This window comes from Schistocerca piceifrons, chromosome 4 (assembly GCF_021461385.2).
Source record: "Schistocerca piceifrons isolate TAMUIC-IGC-003096 chromosome 4, iqSchPice1.1, whole genome shotgun sequence".
NCBI lineage: Eukaryota > Metazoa > Arthropoda > Insecta > Orthoptera > Acrididae > Schistocerca > Schistocerca piceifrons.
The window spans coordinates 29,587,566-29,607,913 of NC_060141.1; positions in this window are offsets into that span (position 1 = coordinate 29,587,566).

Here is a 20,348-nt window from a genome sequence, read left to right on the forward strand (position 1 = left end):
GATAATTTCAAGCTAGGTAAGGGCCAAAGCTGTAGAATACTCTTTATGAAAACCGAACTGGGATTCTATCTGGACCTGGTGATTTATTTGCTTTCAGATCTTTCGGTTGTTTCTCTACACCACGTATACTTAATACTATGTCATGGTCAAATGACAGTATATTTGTACGATTCTCCTGCGTGAACGATTTCTTCAGTGTGGAATTTAAAACTTCAGATTCCGTTTTGCTATTTTCAACGACCACACCAGACTGGTACTGAAAGGAATCCTTAGACCTGCTTAGCGATTTTACATATGACTGGAAGTTTTGCGGGTTCTCTTCCAGATATTTGCTAAGGTGTGGCGGTGGTAGTTACAGTATGTTTCGCTCATAGATCTTTTCACAGGTGCATGAATCTCTAACAAGCTTTGCTTGTACTCATTTATGTGTTGCCTTTTAAACCGAGAGTGCAACAGCCTCCAAATTTCGTTATTAAACCATGGTGGGTCTTTTCCATCTTTCAGCCATTTACTAGGCACATAACTCTTGACTGCAATTGAAAGTCGGCTTAAATTTTGTCCATAATTCTTCTTCATCTATCTTACTGGAACTAAGTGATGCAACTTCATTGTCTATGTGAGATGTTAATAACAGCTTATCTGCTCTATATAGCTTTCTTGACTGATTTGTTAACTTTCGTAATCATTGTTGCCATAATGACATAATCATCGCTAATCCTAGTTTCTATACTGATATTGTTGATAAGGCCCAGGCTATTTGTAGCTACAATATCTAAGATATTTCCATTACGTTTGGGCTTATGTGCTAGCTGCTCAAGGCAATTTTCAGGAAACTTGTTCAAAAGTATTTCGCATGAGTCTGTACCATACACAATAAATCCATAGATATCCCAGTCTATATTTGGCAGGTTAAAGTCGCACATGTCTCAGTACTTAGTTGCTTCAAATATCCAGTTTTTGTAAAATTCTAAGAGGCACACAATATTGTAGCTGTAAAGTTCTACTTTTGGGATTAGATGAAGTTTATCATCAAAACACTTGGTAGAAGTTTAAAAGACTCTACTTCTCTTACTTAGAACTGCGTAATATTTAATTTACTGAGTTCAGCTTCTGGAATTACAATGCTATAAACAGTTCTTCCATCAACTTCTTCAAATATTAGATACACTTCAACTATACCAGAACGTTACATGAGTGACAGTGTTACGCAAAGTATGTTACATTCCTAAGGCAGATATTCCTACACTGGCCGATGAGGCATAAGTGCCCTTTCCCATCCTTCATTGCGCCCGTGGTCAGGCACAGGTAGCCCTGTTGCACGTGGTGTACACAGCATATGCTGATTTTCATGCCCTGCCTGCCAGTCCGTATGTTGAAAGGTCTCTACATGAGCCGTTTCATAAGTTTCTATCCAAATTAACTTCATTTTCCATATCTTCAGCACCACACACTTTTGTTGCATTTTGTAAGTCATGTTGGGATGAAGAGTCAGTAGCTGAGTGTGTCCTTATCAGCCACAGTTTCACACATTTTCCACAATCATGTCTATTTTGTATCTATCTTAGACATATACATGTAAATTCATTAACTATCTGTGTTTCATCTAACTTTCACACCCTTGTTCTGTATTCCTATGTTTCTTTCGAATTCCTCTCCTTCTCGAACGACAAAGTGAATCGATGTGCCTGTGTATTGCGTACCATGATGTTTAGTTGTGGGAAAATTTTCCATCTTCTGCTGTGGAAGTTTAGCCAACTACTGTGCAGACTTAGACTGAGACAAAGAGATTTGGTCTCTTGTGGTCGAAGCGCTATTGTGCTCAAGTTAACACTGTGTGGAAAGTGTAGAGAAACCCTTTCTGCTACCTGTGTAGAACCTGAGTTTGCTAGGGTCTTCCTCTCTCATTCCTGGGACTTTGGTGAGTGAGGCTCCTTGTGGGAGCTAGTCTCCACTAGCTTTAGTATAGTGACTAAGATTGTATAAGTTTCAACCTGGCTGAAGTATTAACAGATTTCTTATACAGCTTTAGTCCTCGGTAATCATATCGTACAGTATATTCATTACAGGGAGTGCTGGCAATAGTATTTTGCAATTATTTGGTTTTTATAGACAGTTAATTAACTCAGCCAGAACTTAGGAAGGTGGAAAACGTGGTGGATGAACTATGAGTGGTTTCAACTAATATTTTTGTTTTCTCAGTGTGAATGTGCATGTACCCTTGCATTTTTAATTCTTCTTTTTCGTTATTTTCATTTTATTCTGCAACTTCTACCCATTTTGTATGTATACCTTTGTCTGTTCAATCCCATGTGCTCATGTATAGTTTAGTTCTCTGAGCCTGTTCTTTTTTTGTATTTACCTTGCAGTAATTTTCTGGTGTGAATAAATATTATCTTTTGTCTTGCATTATGTGACTTGCATCACAGCCCCTCAGTTCATCGTTCTTCAGTTCCTTCATTTATCAGTGGTATTTAAATTAAATTCTATCTCCATGTGAGCTGTTTCTGATCTGTATGAGCATTTCTGACAATTCGTAATTTTTCGTGATTTATTTTTCTGTGTGAGTACTTTTTGTGACTGTACCACAGCATGTGGGTAGTGTGTACTTGAAATTGTGATTATTACAGTATTGCAGTGTTCTTCTATACTTGCGATTTCTTGTTTGGTATTTTTATTGCTTTCGGAATTGTGGAGTTCTGGCAGTTCATTTTGCATGTTAACTTGTTTGGACATACGGTTTTCCCTGGTCCATTTAGGGAATCTGTACTCATCTTAATTAAAGGGTCACTCATTCGGTTCAAAATCACATTTCATGTCGTAATTTTTCAGAGAGATCCAGGGTATGAATATTCTGTGTTCATTATTGATGCGTTAGGCTGGTGTATACACGCCTTTTTGACGACTATATGTGGTGGTGTTGTTGTTTTAACATTCATAGTTTCTTTTCCTTTCCTCTGTGTTGTGTTAGTATAATGTAGAACTTTGTGTGTGACACCTGCCTCTCAGACAACCCATATTTCACGAAATTTGAATTATTCGTGAGCCTAAGAGGCAAGGTAGTTGGTTAATTTTTGTGTTCAGTTGCTCAGAAAACGAGACACTAGCAACCATTATGTCTTTAAGTAAATCTTTCATGTTTTTCTATCTAAATTTCTGGATACAATAAATGTTCAGTCCAACTTTAATCGAGTTTCACTGATGTTCCTGCGAGGAGAGCTTCCGTAAAGTTTGGAAGGTATGAGTCGAGCTACTGGCGGAAGTAAAGCTGTGAGGACAGGGCATGAGTCGTGCTTGGCTAGCTCAGTTGGTAGAGCGCTTGCCCGCAAAAGGCAAAGGTCCCAAGTTCGAGTCTCGGTCCGGCACACAGTTTTAATCTGCCAGGAAGTTTCAAGATTTAAGTGACTTTCAACGTGTTGTTATAGCCGGCACACGAGCAAAGGGACACAGCATCTCCAAGGTAGCAGTGAAGTAGGGGTTTTTCCCACACATCTATTTCACAAGTGTAACATGAATCCGGCAAAATATCAAATCTCCGACATCGCTGTGGCCAGAAAAAGATCCTGCAAGAACGGGACCAACGACGATTGAAGAGAATCGTTCAACGTGACAGAAGTGCAACCCTTCCGAAAATTGCAGCAGATTTCAATGCTGGGACATCAAGTGTCAACATGGGAACCAATCAACGAAACATCTTCGATGTGGCCTTTCGGAGCCGAAGGCTCACTCGTGTACCCTTGACGAGTGCATGACACAAAGCTTTATGCCTCGCCTGGGCCCATCAACACCGTCATTGAACTGTTGATGACTGGAAACATATTACCTGGTCAGACAAGTCTCGTTTCAAATCGTATCGTGCGAATAGATGTGTATGGAGACAACCTCATGAATCCAAGGGGCCTGCATGTCAGCAAGGGACATTTCATGCTGGTGGAGGCTCCGTAATGGTGTGGGGCATGTGCAGTTGGAGTGATACAGGACCGCTGATACATCTACATACGACTCTGACAGGTGACATGTTCTTAAGTGTCCTGTCTGATCACCTGCGTCCATTCATGTCCATTGTGCAGTCCGACGGATCTGGACAATTCCAGCAGGACAATGCGACACCCCACATGTCCAGAATTAATACAGAGTGGCTGCAGGAACACTCTTCTGAGTTTAAACACTTCTGATGGCCACCGAACTCCCCAGAAATGGACATTATTGAGCATATCTGGGATGCCTTGCAATCAGCTGTTCAGAAGAGATCTCTACCCACTCGTACTCTTACGGATTTATGGACTGCGCTGCAGAATTCTTGGTCTTAATTCCCTCCAGCACTACTTTGGCATTAGTTGAGTCAATTCCACGTCGTGTTGCGGCACTTATGCGTGCTCACAGGGGTGCTACACAGTATTAGGCAGTTGTACCAGTTTTTTGGCTCTTCAGTGTACAGTGTACTGGTAGAAGAAAGATACAGGAATGGAATCAAGAAGGTGCACACATTACCAGGTGCAGATATTAATAGTGACCACAACTTACTTATGGTAGAAATAGAAATGAGAATGAAAAGACTGAAAAAGGCGACAAAGGTGAAGAAGTTGAATCTAGAGAAGATAAGGTCCAACAAAGAACAAATTACAGAAATGCTGTCTCGGGACTTTCTAAACACATTGCGAGACAAAGAAGCACCTGATAATGCCAACGAGTACTGGAATATGCTGAAAGAAGGAATCATTAAAGCAGGACAGCAAAATATAGGATATGTAAAAGGGAAAAGGTAAAAAAAACCATGGGTCACACAAGAAATGATTTCCAAGATGAAGGAGAGAAGAAAATTGAAAAACAAGAACACTGAAGTTGCAAGAAAGATATACCGAAGTTTAAATAACGAACTGCGAAGAGAAACAGAGCAGACTAGGAAAAAATGGCTAAAAGAGGAATGTGATGAAATTGAAGAACTGGACAGGAAGGGAAGATACGACTTACTATACAACAGAATAAAGACTATGACATGGGAACAAACCAGAGCAGGAAGTGCTACTATGGAAATTTTGAGTAAAGACGAAGAGGTAGTGTACAAAGATCGTGACGATGTCCTCCAGAGATGGGAAGAATATATAAAAGAGCTATATGACACAAATAGCAAACCAGAAACTCTGGAACTTGAATCACACAACAGTGTAAGTGATGAAGAGAAAGGACTGACCATCATAATGGAAGAAGTAAAGCCTGCCATTGCTGCAATGAAAAATGGCAAAGCAGTAGGTACAGATACAATACTGGGAGAAATACTAAAATGCTTGAACCACAATGGAATAAGAGAAATATTGAGGTTATGTAATAAAATATATGACAGTGGTGAATGGCCTGAGGACTTTTTGACAACAGTAATGATTCCATTACCGAAAAAACAAGGAACCAAGAACTGCAGCGAGCACAGGACAATCAGCCTCATTTAACATGCAGCCAAAGTGATGTTAAGAATAATTAATAAAAGACTTGAAAAAGTAATAGAGGAGAATCTCGGCGAGGAGCAGTTTGGCTTTAGACGGAATACAGGCACCAGAGGTGCAATAGGGCTCCTACGAATCTTGGGAGAAAGGTTTATTGAAAAAGGAAGAGACCTATATATGTGCTTCATCGATTTAGAAAAGGCATTTGACAATGTGGTTTGGGACAAGCTGGCGACTATTATGAGGGAAAAGAGAGTGGACTGGAAAACCAGAAGACTTATAAACTAATTGTACCTTAATCAAAAAGTTTCAGTTAAAGTGAGAGGAGAAAGTACAAACTGGATCAGACTAGGGAAAGGAGTAAGACAAGGATGCTGTTTATCACCTACTCTTTTCAACCTGTACTTGGAAAATATGATTGACCAATGCTCATTAGATGACAAAGGAGTAGAAATTGGAGGAAGAAGAGTAGGGTGCTTGAGATTTGCTGATGACATGGTCCTTCTAGCCACAGGAGAAAAAGAATTACAAGATTTGGTGGACACCATTGCAACTAACGGAAAAAAATATGGAATGAAAATTAACACAAATAAAACAAAAGTATTGGGAATAGGAGGAAATAAGGAAATAAAAATTGTACTGAATGGAGAAACACTAGAACAGGTGCAAAATTTTAAGTATCTTGGAAGCAGGATAGACACCGACTGAAAGTGCACCACAGAAATTAAAACAAGGATAGCAATGGCAAAAGAGGCGTTTTATAACAAAAGGAGAATCTTCTGCAGCGGTCTGGACAGAGAACTCAGAAAGAGACTCATAAAATGTCTTGTATGGCGCTGAAACATGGACTATGAGGAAAAAAGACAGAGAAAGGCTGGAGGCTTTCGAGATCTGGACATGGCGGAAAATGGAAAGAATAAGTTGGATGGACAGAGTAAAAAATGAAGAGGTACTGAGAAGAGTGGGAGAGAAAAGGCAGTTACTAGATGTAATAAAGAGAAGAAAAAGAAATTGGATTGGGCATATATTAAGAAAGAATGATGGACTGATAAAAACAGTTTTAGAAGGTTATGTAGAAGGGAAAAGGAAACGAGGAAGGAAGAGATTCCAGATACTGGATGACATGATGGACGGTACAACATACAGCAGCCTTAAGAAGGAAGCAATGGATCGCAGAAAATGGAGAGGCAAAGGACCTGCTAATATAGCAGATAACTGATGATGATGATTGTACAGGCAAATATCTTGAATCTAAACAAGTAATCTTTTATGATTTTTGGTCTTTCTAGAGACTCTAGTAAAAAGTAGTTAGTTTCTGTAGGATGTATTCCCTTCAGCAAACTCACAACTTGCGTGTTGTCTTTCAGTTACACTCAACATTGAGTTATTTCTGTGTGTGCATTTGTGTGTTTTATTGGGGGTTTTTCTGTTGCACTTTTTGTTGAGTGGGTTTTTTCGTGTAAATTACGTGTGACTATTTTTCTTGAACTTTATATTGTGTTTGAATATATTTCGTTTCCTATTATACCCTAGGTCACATGTGAAGATTTACTTGCATTGTTAAATTGTATTTTCAGGAAAAAGTTTTATGCTTGGGATTTTTTGTCTCATTCTGTGTGTTTTACGCAGTTCTACGTGCAATAAGATCGAGAATACATGGCTCACCGAGAGGTTTCAGATGTGGAACTCCTACAAGGCAGTCAGAGCAAATTATGATCTGGATTTCAGTGGCGCTATGGCAATTCTAATCATAGAAAGTGTGTGGCAGGGCCCATAAATAGCTTCTGATTATCTAACTAGAATACTAACTTCTCAGAGTGGTAACGAAGTTATGGCAGAATCAACAGCAAGTGTAGTCATAGACAGCAATTGTGCTTGGCGGATTTGGCCCAGATCATGTAGGATTTGGGAGCCCAGATTACTAAGGTTAGCGAAGATTTGACTGCAGACAACACAAGATTCCAGTAAAATATAAAAGAAGTTCAAGCTTAATTTATCAGTCTGGCAGTAGATATTAGGACGCAAATCACAGTCGATCTAAAGGCTAGGTTGGAAAGTGTAGAGCAGTATCTCGGTACCATAGAAAGGGAGCAGATACTCTTGAGCAAGGAGGTCAAGGTGCATAGAGACTGGCTCGTAAGGGATAAGTGCGGCCAAGAGTGCAAAGTGCAAAGTGTTGCTGACCTTGGTAGCTTGTGCAGGTATGGTGGACACCACCTCAGTTAAGGGAAGAGTAGAGAGTAATAGTGTGGCCATCCTTGTGCTGCAGGAGCGTTTTGAAATTAAACATCGAGGAGGAAAACTTAAAGGTGAAAGACGAGGTTGCAAAGGTCACAGAGAGCATAACGAATCTTAGCAAGACAGAGTCCAGAGGTGGAGGTCGCTTTTAAAATTTCAACAGGGCCAGTATGAAATAAACAGGAGGCACAGGGGCGTCACAAATGAGTTGAACGCGTGGGTATCTCATTTTGAGGGTCGCCGTGATTGCAAAATAGAACGAGTCGCATTACCGAGAAAGGATAGTGCAATAGACATGATCAAGACTCAGGGCATGAGGACGATTTTGACTATATGCAATAGAATGACATTGGAGGTAGGAGCGAGAAAAGCCAAAATTTTCGCTTCCATTCTCCATGGAGGTATATGCTGGGCTTCGACTACAAGCCCTTTCTCTTAATGAGGAATTTCGTGGTTTTCAGAAACATTTCCAGCAGTATCCATCACAGGGCTTGGCTGGAACAATTTCAGGTCCTATTGCCTGTCTGAGTGCTTGTAAAGTGTAGTTCATTTGCAGATATTTAGAAAGTGTACCTGCCATTACAATGAGATCGTTTGCATGAGACTGTGCTACCGCTCATGAATCTTATTATGCTTTTTTATGGGGTAAAATACAGGGAGCGAAAGGCTATTTACAATTTGTACAGAAACCAGATGGCAGTTATAAGAGTTGAGGGACATGAAAGGGAAGCAGTGGTTGGGAAGGGAGTGAGACAGGGTTGTAACCTCTCCCCGATGTTGTTCAATCTGTATATTGAGCAACCAGTAAAGGAAACAAAAGAAAAATTCGGAGTAGGTATTAAAATTCATGGAGAAGAAATAAAAACTTTGAGGTTCGCCGATGACATTGTAATTCTGTCAGAGACAGCAAAGGACTTGGAAGAGCAGTTGAATGGAATGGACAGTGTCTTGAAAGGAGGATATAAGATGAACATCAACAAAAGCAAAACAAGGATAATGGAATGTAGTCTAATTAAGTCGGGTGATGCTGAGGGAATTAGATTAGGAAATGAGACACTAAAGTAGTAAAGGAGTTTTTCTATTTGGGGAGCAAAATAACTGATGATGGTCGAAGTAGAGAGGATATAAAATGTAGACTGGCAATGGCAAGGAAAGCATTTCTGAAGAAGAAAAATTTGTTAACATCGAGTATAGATTTAAGTGTCAGGAAGTCATTTCTGAAAGTATTTGTATGGAGTGTAGCCATGTATGGAAGTGAAACATGGACAATAAATAGTTTGGACAAGAAGAGAGTAGAAGCTTTCGAAATGTGGTGCTACAGAAGAATGGTGAAGATTAGATGGGTAGATCACATAACTAATGAGGAAGTATTGAATAGGATTGGGAAGAAGAGAAGTTTGTGGCACAACTTGACCAGAAGAAGGGATCGGTTGGTAGGACATGTTCTGAGGCATCAAGGGATCACCAATTTAGTATTGGAGGGCAGCGTGGAGGGTAAAAATCGTAGAGGGAGACCAAGAGATGAATACATTAAGCAGATTCAGAAGGATGTAGGTTGCAGTAAGTACTGGGAGATGAAAAAGCTTGCACAGGATAGAGTAGCATGGAGAGCTGCATCAAACCAGTCTCAGGACTGAAGACCACAACAACAATGGCCTACTGGTCGGAGGTAGCACAGGATCGAGTGAAATGTAGTAACATCATACTACCAAACCTTAACCAGTCTACTTCACGAGTTCAGTACACGTGTTTGAACGCAGTCTTACAGTGTAACCAGTTTCTGTACCATATGTTTAGGCCAGCAGAACTCGTCCATATCTGTATTACGAAACTGTCAATACGTCCTCGCCACGCTCTTCCAGGTGGTGGAGGTAAAAATGATATCGAAGTTTTTAGAACTTTGCTTTAGGGACTTGAATACAATATGGGTGAGAAAACAGCACACAAGATGCCCAAGGTTATTACAGCCATGCACACACGACAACAACTGTGGATACAGCAGCAAAAGGAGACAGGATTGCATGCAGTGGCATGACCAGTATAACAACTGTCACCAGCTGTATCAAAATAATTCTATCTGCAATAACGGAAATGATCAATATGGCGACAGAAGAAACTATAGGTGTGACTGTGGCAATGGACAACACTGATATGGAACCAGTTTTAGGAACCAGGATCGTTTTTGTGAGGAGCATGGTAGCAACAACAGGAATGTTGCTCCATCCGCTGGTATTTAAATTAGACCAGCTGAACCCCGTAGTAGTCTACCAGATGAGAGACAATGGGCACTACAATGATAGTTGTCAGATAAAGAGTGCATTGTTACTGGGCGAACCATAGTGAGAAAGTGTAATGTATGGTATGTTCCAAGGACGGATGTAAGACAGAAATTGTTCTGGGAGACTAAAAGTATGAAGATTCCAGCTCTTAGTACAATGATAATGATCTTTATTAGGGAGTTGCCACTCTACAAGTGTTCTGGACACTGGGAATCCCTTGATGATTGTTAGTGAGGCGATGGTTCAGAAGTGCGGGGAAGAAGGAGATTGGCCAACTTTTCTTTCGTGAGGAACAAAGATGAGGGGAACAATTCATGGGAGGAGGATTGAAATTCGAAGGCAGATTCGAATTGTTTTTGAATGCCAGGGAAGTGTGTTTGAATTTAATTTTTTGATAGTTTCCCTGATGAATGTGGATGTTATTTCGGGAACTGACTTTATGTTTTTCCACCATGCAGTGATCGACTTGGATGGAGGAATCATGACACTGAAACTAGAGGGAGGATCCGCGAAGTTTGTATATGATGAATGTGTTTTGAATAATGAGTCTGAAGTGAGCAGTTTGAAGCCTAACATTCGATCCAAACTGTGATCTGGAATGGAGGTCCTCGTTACCTGTGTTAGTGATCCCATGTGACAAGCACTAAAGAAATTCAATCTTTGCTGATATATCGAATTGGAGCATCAATGGTGTTGGAACTTCAGAGGCCGATTGAATGAGGTTATTCCATATTCTTAGGGATCACATGCACATATTTCAGACATGCTTGGTGAAATAAAGGTTTTTGTTCTTCAATTTTCGTTTCAGAAACAGCAGACATCCTCCGTGAAGTCATACCCCATCCTGCTGACATACTAGGTACAGGTGGAACAGGAGATAAATGAAATGTTGCAACTAGGATCGAGAATAGCAAGCCTTCAGAAATTCAGAATACAGCAGTTGATGTGCCACCACAGCAACATTTGCAGTTAGAGAAATTTTGTGAATTATTTAAACCATTAGGTACTTACTGTTGAAAATATTTACTCCTTGAAAATTGTATGGACTTAGTTTTTCAAGAATTTCTGTGTTATATGCTATTTGTATTACTTTTTATGCTTAGTATATTTTACAATTCCGATCACTGGTTTCGAGCACTAAAAGCTTTGTTTCGAACTCAGTTAATTAGTTGATTCCACTTAATATTAACAGTTTGTACTACCTATATCATGATGATTTCAAGTGAGGCAGTTTACAGGCAAGTGACACATGGCCGCATCTTTGTAACAAAAGAGAAAACATTAGTCATCTATACTTTCATTCTATTTCTAATACAACGAAAGTTAATATCTTTCTTTTTTCATGTTACATGTGGTATTTATGTAACATTTTAAAATTAGGAACAAAATTATTACAAGTGAGGCTGCTTTGTATATTAAAAATTTGTGTGCTTGACAAGACTTGTACAGAAGAAATGATTATTATTTGGCCATAATATTTGCTTTGCTACCTGACAGACGTTTCAAGTTATTTCTCAAATTACTGAAGATTTTTCCAAACCAAACTTGCACTTATACCTTGCATTTACTGCTGTTGCTTCCCTATTTATTTATCGCAACATTGCAAATATCATCAGTCTACCTAGCATTTTGTAGTCACTGTACTATTTATCGAACTGAGTAGGAAAACGCTTCACTGCACCCATAATTTTCTCTGCGCATGTCATACGGACGTGAGTAGATGCACTACATGTCGCAGTTCTGAGGCGGTGCAGCAGAAAATGCGGTCTGCAGCAAACAAAGGGCATCAAGGCAACACTGCAGCACAGTGGTGGAGCTGCCTGGCGGACGTTCACATCAGTGTGGGCAGTCCCACTGCATGCCATGTGTCACAAAAATCTCAGGCGTGCCGCTCTTTCAGTGTGAGGAATACCATATCAAAATGTGAAACTGTTTTTAATTTGCCTCTGAACGACCTGTGATTATTTTACTTCTACTTGGAATCTTGTTGGAAACATCCTAAACAGAATACATGTTAGTGTGAATCAATAGCCTTTAAAAAAATCACTAGTCATCACATAATGTCATCCTAAATTTCTATTCTATCACTTAATCGAATATTGAAATGATCTTCTGTAAGTAAAATAAATAAAAAGAAGAAACCATTCTACACTTCCCTGTCATTTAATATTACTTTCCCCTTTCAGATTAGACTTGCATGTATTGAACATGCAGCCCTGACGCCAGCTACGAGCGCTTTTCACGTGCTATGTTACGAGATAAGTAATTTAGCTAGTAATTAATTGATTTTGCTGTATATTCTATAGTATTTACGTGCATTAGTGTCAGGTAGACTAGATAAATTTAAGTTTTTCAGTTTTTATTTGCGTCTGAATAGGAAAAACGAAGTTTCTGTTTAGGTCAGTTTTGCGTGTACGCAAACGTTTGTTTACATTCTTAACTGACATTAAATACGGGGGATTAACAGCTACGTCAGTGTATAGTACCCTGTATTTGCGTTTATTAGTGTCATTTAGACTCGATACATTGAAGGTAGCAGTTTTTATGCGTTTTATTAAGTCATTTTTCGCTTGTACGTAAACGTTTGTTTACATTATAAATAGGAGGATTACTCAGTTTAAGTTAGTGTACAATACTCAGTATTCACGTTTATTAGTGTCATTTAGACTCGATACATTTAAGGTAGCAGTTTTTATAGTTCTATAGGTCATTTTCGCATGTACGTAAACGTTTGTTGACATTATAAATACGAAGGATAATCAGTAGGTGCAGCTTACCGTTGGTTACCGTTTAATTCTTTAATAATATTCACTAGATAGTTACTAGCAGTGTACTGTAGGTCACTGTTTTTTTCTTTAGTATTCACTAGATAGCCCCTAGCAGGAAAATAAGCACCAGATCTAGCTTGTACCACACATTTTTATTGTTTTTCATTGTTGAGTATCCTTTCTGCCAACTAGAGTGTAGCTGTTAAGCTTGTGTGGCAGTATGTTTCCTTAAGTTTCTTATAGTAAGTCACATATAAGATAGACGATAAGAGAATGTGTCTGTAGTGTGCGGATACAGGTGGAATTGGCCACAGTCCAAACACAGCTGGAAGCCTTCTTGGCCACTGTCAACAGGCTCCAGAGTGCCACCTTGAGGTGCAGTGGGGATGGGGCTCCTTGGGCAGCCTTTGCTGTGCTAGATGTGCAGGGGTGGATGTCACAGATCTCTGTCACTGAGCCGACCTCAGGTGCAACTGAGCCGTCCGACCCACTCTCACCTCAGTGTGGGTGGTGGACTGTGCCGAGGTCCCAAGCCTCAAGCCAAAGGCTGCATGGGGGATGCAGGCCCCTGCCAAATCCCATGTACTCTGCTAACAGATTCAGGGTGCTATCTGATGCTGGGAGGGGGGGAGGGGGGGACTGAGCCGGATCAGAATGCACCTTCTGCCAGGATACTGGTTGCTCCTTCAGCAAGGTCTGCACAGGCATGTGGGGATAGGTGTTTGTTAGTTATTGGGAGCTCCAATGTTAGGCAGGGTCATATGGCCCCTCAGAAACATAGCGGCTAGGGTGGGGAAGAAGTCCAACGTTCACTTGGTGTGCTTGCCGGGGGGCCTTGTACAGGCTGTGGAAGAGGCTCTTCCAGCGGCTATTGAGCGTGCTGGGTGCAGCCAACTGCAGATTGCTGCAAATGTCAGCACCAACGATGACAGTCGTCGGAGTTCCGAGGAAATCCTTGGGTCCTTTTGACGGCTGGCCAAGTTTGCAAAGGCGGCCTCCATCTCTTGATGAGTTAAAGCCAAGCTGATGATCTGCAGCATCGTATTCAGGGTGGACCAGGATCCTCTGAGTTGGAGTCGAGCGGAGAATCTAAACCAAAGGCTACGTCGACTCCATGATGAAACTGGTTGTAGATTCCTCGACCTATGCTATGGGGTGGATGGTTGTAGGACGCCCCTCGATAGATGAGGGGTGCACTACACACAGGAAGCAGCTACATGGGTAGCATAGTAGTTGTGGTGTGCACATGGGGGTCCTTTAGATTAGGTTCCTCCCCACGGGAAGAAAACCGTTGACCTGAAAAATTACCATTTCATGTCTCTGATGTGGGTGTGCCAACTATAAAAATCGTTAGTTCACCTAAACACGTCATTCCAAAGGGTTTAAATATGCTGAATCTCGAGTTAGTAAATTGTCGAAGTGTCTGTAGCAAGATTCCCAAGTCACTCTCAGAAATAAACAGTAGCAATGCCAATATTGTGTTAGGTATCGAAAGCTGGTTGAAACCAGACATAAATAGCAGTGAAATTTTGAACTCAGATTGGGCAATGTTTAGGAAGGGTAGGACTGATGCTATGGGAGGTTGTGGGTTCATTGAAGTTAAAAGCTTTTTAAACACAGTTGAGATCGATATTGGGTCTGACTGTGAAATAATCTGTATAAAGCTGTCAATCAGACAAGGAGTGACCATTGTATTAAGATATTTTTATAGACCACCAGCATCCATAACAAACGTCGCAGAATGTTTCAGGAAAGATCTTGAGTACATAGGAAATAAATATTCAAATTATCCATTAACTATAGGTGGAGACTTAAATCTGGCGTCCATTGACTGGGAAAATTACACATTTATCACAGGGGGCATAAGCACAGACTCATGTGAAGTTGTTCTAGGAGCGCTCTCAACATCCAACCTTGAGCTATAGGTTAGAAAACCAACTCGGGATGGGAACATATTAGATATCTTCGCGACAAGCGGAACATATTAGATATCTTGGCGACAAACAGACCTGATCTTTTTGAGGAAGTTATTCTAGACAAAGGTATTAGCGACCATAATGTCAATGTGGCTTCTATGTCAGTGGAAGTTGCAAAAAAAAAACCAAAGAAACAGTGTAGAGTTTTCTTGTTTGGGGAAGCAAATAAAAGTGTCATTAATGATTATCTTCATAGTCAGCTCCAAGCATTCACTGTGGGACACAAAGTTATTGAGCATCTTTGGTCTGATTTAAAGATTTTGTCCACCAATTGCTAGAGAGATATGTGCCTAGCAAAAACCTAGGGGAGGGAAAGGATCCACCTTGGTTCAACAAACATATTAGGAAGTTGCTGAGAAAGCAGAGAATTTCGCACAGTCGTTTTAAATGTAGTCACTGCCCTACTGACAAACAAGTATTATGCAACATGAAAACAGCTGTCAAAAGGTCAATGAGAGATTCTTTTAACGAATTTGAAAGCAATATTTTATCTGGAGATTCTAAACATAACCCCAAAAACGCAAGGATGGCTGACATAAAGTTTAGTGTATCTGGGATTGTAAAACGGTTAAGATCCTTAGACGTCAGGAAGGCATCTGGCCCAAATGTTATCCCGGTAAGATTTTATGTTGACTATGCTACAAATATAGCACCATTCTAATCCATCATCTATCAGAGATCATTGGAACAGCAGAAAGTTCCATGGGACTGGAAGGCCCAGGTCATAGCACTCTATGAAAAGGGTAGAAAATCGGATGCACATAATTACTGGCCAATTTCACTGACATCAATTTGTTGTAGAATCATGGAACATATTTTGTGTTCAGACATAATGACCTTTCTAGACTCTGAGAAACTCATCTACAATAACCAGCACGGTTTTAGAAAACAGTGGTCATGCGAAACACAGTTGTCCATCTAAGCGCATCATATACAACAGGCTGTAGATTCCGGCTCCCTGGTTGATGCCATATTTCTCAACTTTCGAAAGGCATTCGACTCAGTTCAGCACTGTCGCTTAATCCTAAAAGTGTGTGCTTACAGACTCTCCGATGACATATGGGGTTGGATAGAAAGTTTTCTAACAGACAAAAGCAGTATGTCGTCCTGAATGGAGTGACTTCAACAGAAACAAGTGTAACTTGAGGTGTGCCCCAGGGCAACGTAATAGGTCCGCTGCTTTTTAAGATTTACATAAACGATCTGGTTGATGGTATTGACAATGGCATTAGACTGTTTGCCAATGATACTGTAGTCTACAGAAAAGTAGTGTCACACGAAAATTGTGAACAAATCAATGAAGATTTGCAGAAAATAAATGTGTTGTGTAATGACTGGCAGTTATCCCTCAATATTAGTAAGTGTAACCTACTGTGTATGACGAAGCGAAAATGCCCAGTAATGTATGAGTACAAAATAAATGCCCAGTCTTTGGAAGCCATAACATCCGTCAAGTATCTTGGTGTGAATATTCGAAATGATCTCAAATGGAACGATCAGATTACAAAAGTAATGGGTAAGGCGAACACTAGATTGCGGTTTATTGGTAGAATCCTGAAGCGATGCAGTCCTTCAACAAATGAAATTGGTTAAGGTACTTTAGTTCGTCCAGTCTTAGAGTATTGTTGGTCTGTATGGGACCCTTACCAGTTGGGTCTGATTCAAGAGATTGAGAAGGTCCAAAGAAGAGCGGCGAGATTCGTGACTGGTAGATTTAGCCGTCGCGAGAACGTTACAAATCTCATAGAAAGTTTGAAATGGGACACACTTGCAGATAGATGACATGTTTAACGAAAGGGGCTGCTCACTAAATTCCAAAATCCGAACTTCGCTGAGGATGTAGAGCATATATTATTACCACCAACTTTCAAATCACGCAATGATCACCATTCAAAGATAAGGGAAATTAGGGCTCATACTGAGGCGTTCAGACAGTCGCTTTTCCCTCCAGCGATTGGAACAGAGGGGGGGGGGGGGGATGTGATTTTGGCGCGAATAGTGCCCTCCGCCGCACACCACGTGGTGGCTAGCAGAGTATATATGTAGATATGTAGATGTAAATATGTAGAACACTATTTAAGTCTTTCTTAAAATTGCAATTAATATATTGGTACAAGTAACACTAAACACTGATTTGTGAATAAAGCTTTCACACTGCAGGCAATGAGATGAATTATCTGTCCTATAGAAAAATGTATCCATACTATAAGTCTCTGTAGCACAATCGTAGTCCAGTGTAGCATACCTCCACTATTAAAAATGTATTTAGTCTGAACTGGGAACAGATGTCACTGCTTTCTGCCTTAAAACTAACTTCAATACGTTAGCTACGTATCTTTCACAATATATAGCTCAAAGTGCACCATACCTAAAGTAGCTAGCTGCTATATTTTTCAATACACACTCGATGAATGGGTTACTTAAACTTGAAACATCATAACTATTCAAGTAGTGGTGTCAGACACTAACACGTGAAACTGTCACATTTTTTAGCCAACGGTTTCCTTAAAGTCGTTCGAGAAATATGTAGTTGTGTGTGCATGAAGGACAAGTGCATGGTGCAGCAGGAAACGCTGCACCATTGGGAAACCATGGCAGCACTGCACAACAGTCAGCTGCCTCAGTGTGTGGCCCCATTATACATCTTCTGTTACAAAAATCAGGCCTTCTGCGATGGCTACGGCGCGATTTCTGGTGTGTCAGAGTGGGGACCACTTTATTCTTACCTCCATGGTTTCAACTATTGTGAATGTCTATCGACTTTCGAGGTCACATAAAGTTCCGAGAATTCAGAGAAGCTATATTGGATTTCGTCACTTAGTTGAATATCACAGCTGATAGGTTTTAAATTACGATGTATAGGTTTTAAATTACGACGTATGTCCTGTATGTATATACTGTTTCAGATAGTTACATGTATGGTAAAAACATATCTGCAGTTAAAACCACCGGGAGGTCTAAAACAAAAACAGAGGTACGTATTTCTAGAATCCTCAATGGGGGTAGTGGTAGAGCTGTCCCACTGGTTGAAATACTGCAACGTTTTTTTACCTTCACCTTTCTAAAAGGCTGTGTGACGTTCTCATTAATTTAAGAAAAGTTTGTTCTATAATAGTTATTGTTCCATATATATAAGACTGGTCTCTCACAGGAGTAAGTTGTCTTGTCAATAACACTGGGCAACAAAAAAATTGTTTTTGAATATTTCGAGCTTTCATGAGGCAATTCCTACTAATTTTGGATTGAGAAAAACAAATATGACAATGTAAAACTTTTATTAGCTCTAGTTTCTATTATATACACAAGGTGGAAGTATTACGTATTAATGGATTGAGAGAAAAGGATACATTTTAATTACATACATGCTAATAACAATGAAAGTGCATTTGATTTTTTTTCTGGTAATTACATGCTAAGAGTTCTAAATTGCTGGAAAAATACTTCGCAGATGGTCGTGTCTGAAGAGAATCTTGTGGTGGCCTGTTGACTTCGTTGTCCTTTAGCTTGCCTCTTGTAATGGTGTTCCGCAGAATCCCTACACAAAGACCAACAGTAATCCGCAAGCGTTACTTCATTCCAACGGCCCTGATATCTTTGTTCCATAACAGAAATGTCATGATGGAATCTCTCACCATGTTCATCTCTAACAGCTCCACAACTAGGAGGGAAAAAGTCTAGGTGGGAGTGGAGAAAATGGATCTTAGGGGACATGTTGCATCCAAAGTTATGGTATTTTTGCAGGAGCACTGTCACCAAATGCTTGTAGTTGTCATCCCTTTTGTTACCTAAAAATCCATTAACAACACCCTTGAAAGCTTCCCAAGCTTCCTTTTCTTTCCCTTCCAAAACTTGGTCAAATGCAGGATCCTTTACAAGTTCTCTTATTTGTGGTCCAACAAAAATGCCTTCCTTAACTTTTGCATCACTTAATTTCGAAGATTTCTCTCTTATGTACTTAAAGGCCTGTCCTTCTCGGTTCGTAGCTTTGACAAAGTTTTTCATCAATTCCAGCTTGATATGCAGGGGTGCAAGAAGAACGCCTTTTGGGTCCACAAGAAGCTTGGCAACGACATTTTTCTCGCTAGGGTGAACATTTCTTGCAGGCCAGTCTTCTTTAATATAGTGCAATTTCCTATCTCTACTCTCCCACCTACATAAGAAGCAGCAATGCTTTGTGTAACCCAGTTGCATTCCCAAGAGTATGGCAATGACTTGTAGATCACCACAGATTTTCCATTTGTGTTCATAATATTTGAGTCCAAGAGAGCTGTCGTATTTGCTTATGTCTCCTTCGTGTGAACAACATGACCAACAGGAATAGATGAAAGACGGTTCCCATTCTGAAGTAACACAGCTTTGAAACTAAGCTTGGAGGAGTCTATGAATAGCCTCCATTCAGTTGGATCGTGGTTCAAATTCAATGGTTTCATCAAGCCATTAATGTCGCAGCAAACAACAAGATTATTTTTCTTCTCCAAAAAGGGAAGCAGTTCCATGTGACGCTTTCTGTACTGTGAGATTCTCACATCACTTTGGAGAAGATTCCATTGGTGTAGTCGAGACCCAAGAATTTCTGCATTCTCATTTGACAGGTCAAGGTCTGTAATGAGATCACTCAATTCCGCTTGACTCAGTCTGTGCGGTTTATCATCTTTTCCCTCAAAATCAGGGTCATGGGATGTGGAAGGCTTGTTTGGTTCTTCTTGTGGCACACTGTCTTCATTTTCTACTTCAAACACACATTTTCGGGTGGAGTAGGAACTTGTAAACTATCCAAATGTGGCATGGGTCGAATAGCAGATGGAAGATTCGGGTACTGAACTGTTCTTCTTTACTTCATAGACAATCCTGCCTTTATAGGTGGAGTCAGGCAGAAATAGCTGTCATCTGTATGGTTTGTAGGCTGCCACCAAATCATAGGCACAGCAAAATAGATCGTTTCTTCTTTTTCAGCCATTCTCGCAGTGTAACTGAACATGTGTTGCAACATATACGTGGAGTCCGAGACTTATCTTGGTCCCCTACTTTCATACCGAAATAATACTGATAGGAAATCTTTACAAGAGGCGTCAGATTGCGTTTCTGTGAGGATAATGTTATTGCACTACAAATATCACAAATGTTATTTACCATATTTACACATTTTCGTGGCATTTTTACAAATTATATACTAAAAAAGCACTCGCGAACCAGAAATTTTGCATTAATTTGAGTAGAAACTACATGTAAGTCATAGTCACAGCAACGGTATCTATGTTTATGACTTACAAGCAGCTGAAGAGCATTTGTATTTTGTTAATTGACAGGTGTGCCAACTCCCAAAAAAAGTTCCCCCAAAATTAAAATCTTCACTCTAAAGAATGAAATGTCACTTTATCTTCAAAACAAGAGCTAATCTGTCATATTTATGGTGATTGTTGAATTCGGCAGATGGAAATACATATAAATTTACTATTTTTAAGCCCAAAACATTTTTATTGTTGCCCAGTGTAATTTACACAATAAGCATGAAACACACAAATACCAGTAAATATTCGAAACATGTTGATCATCTAGTAAAATAAACTTGCTACCACTCGATTAAAGAGCATAGAAAAGACTGATACATTTGAAAAAGAGTTAAAAGATAACTTAGTCTCTACTGTCTATAAT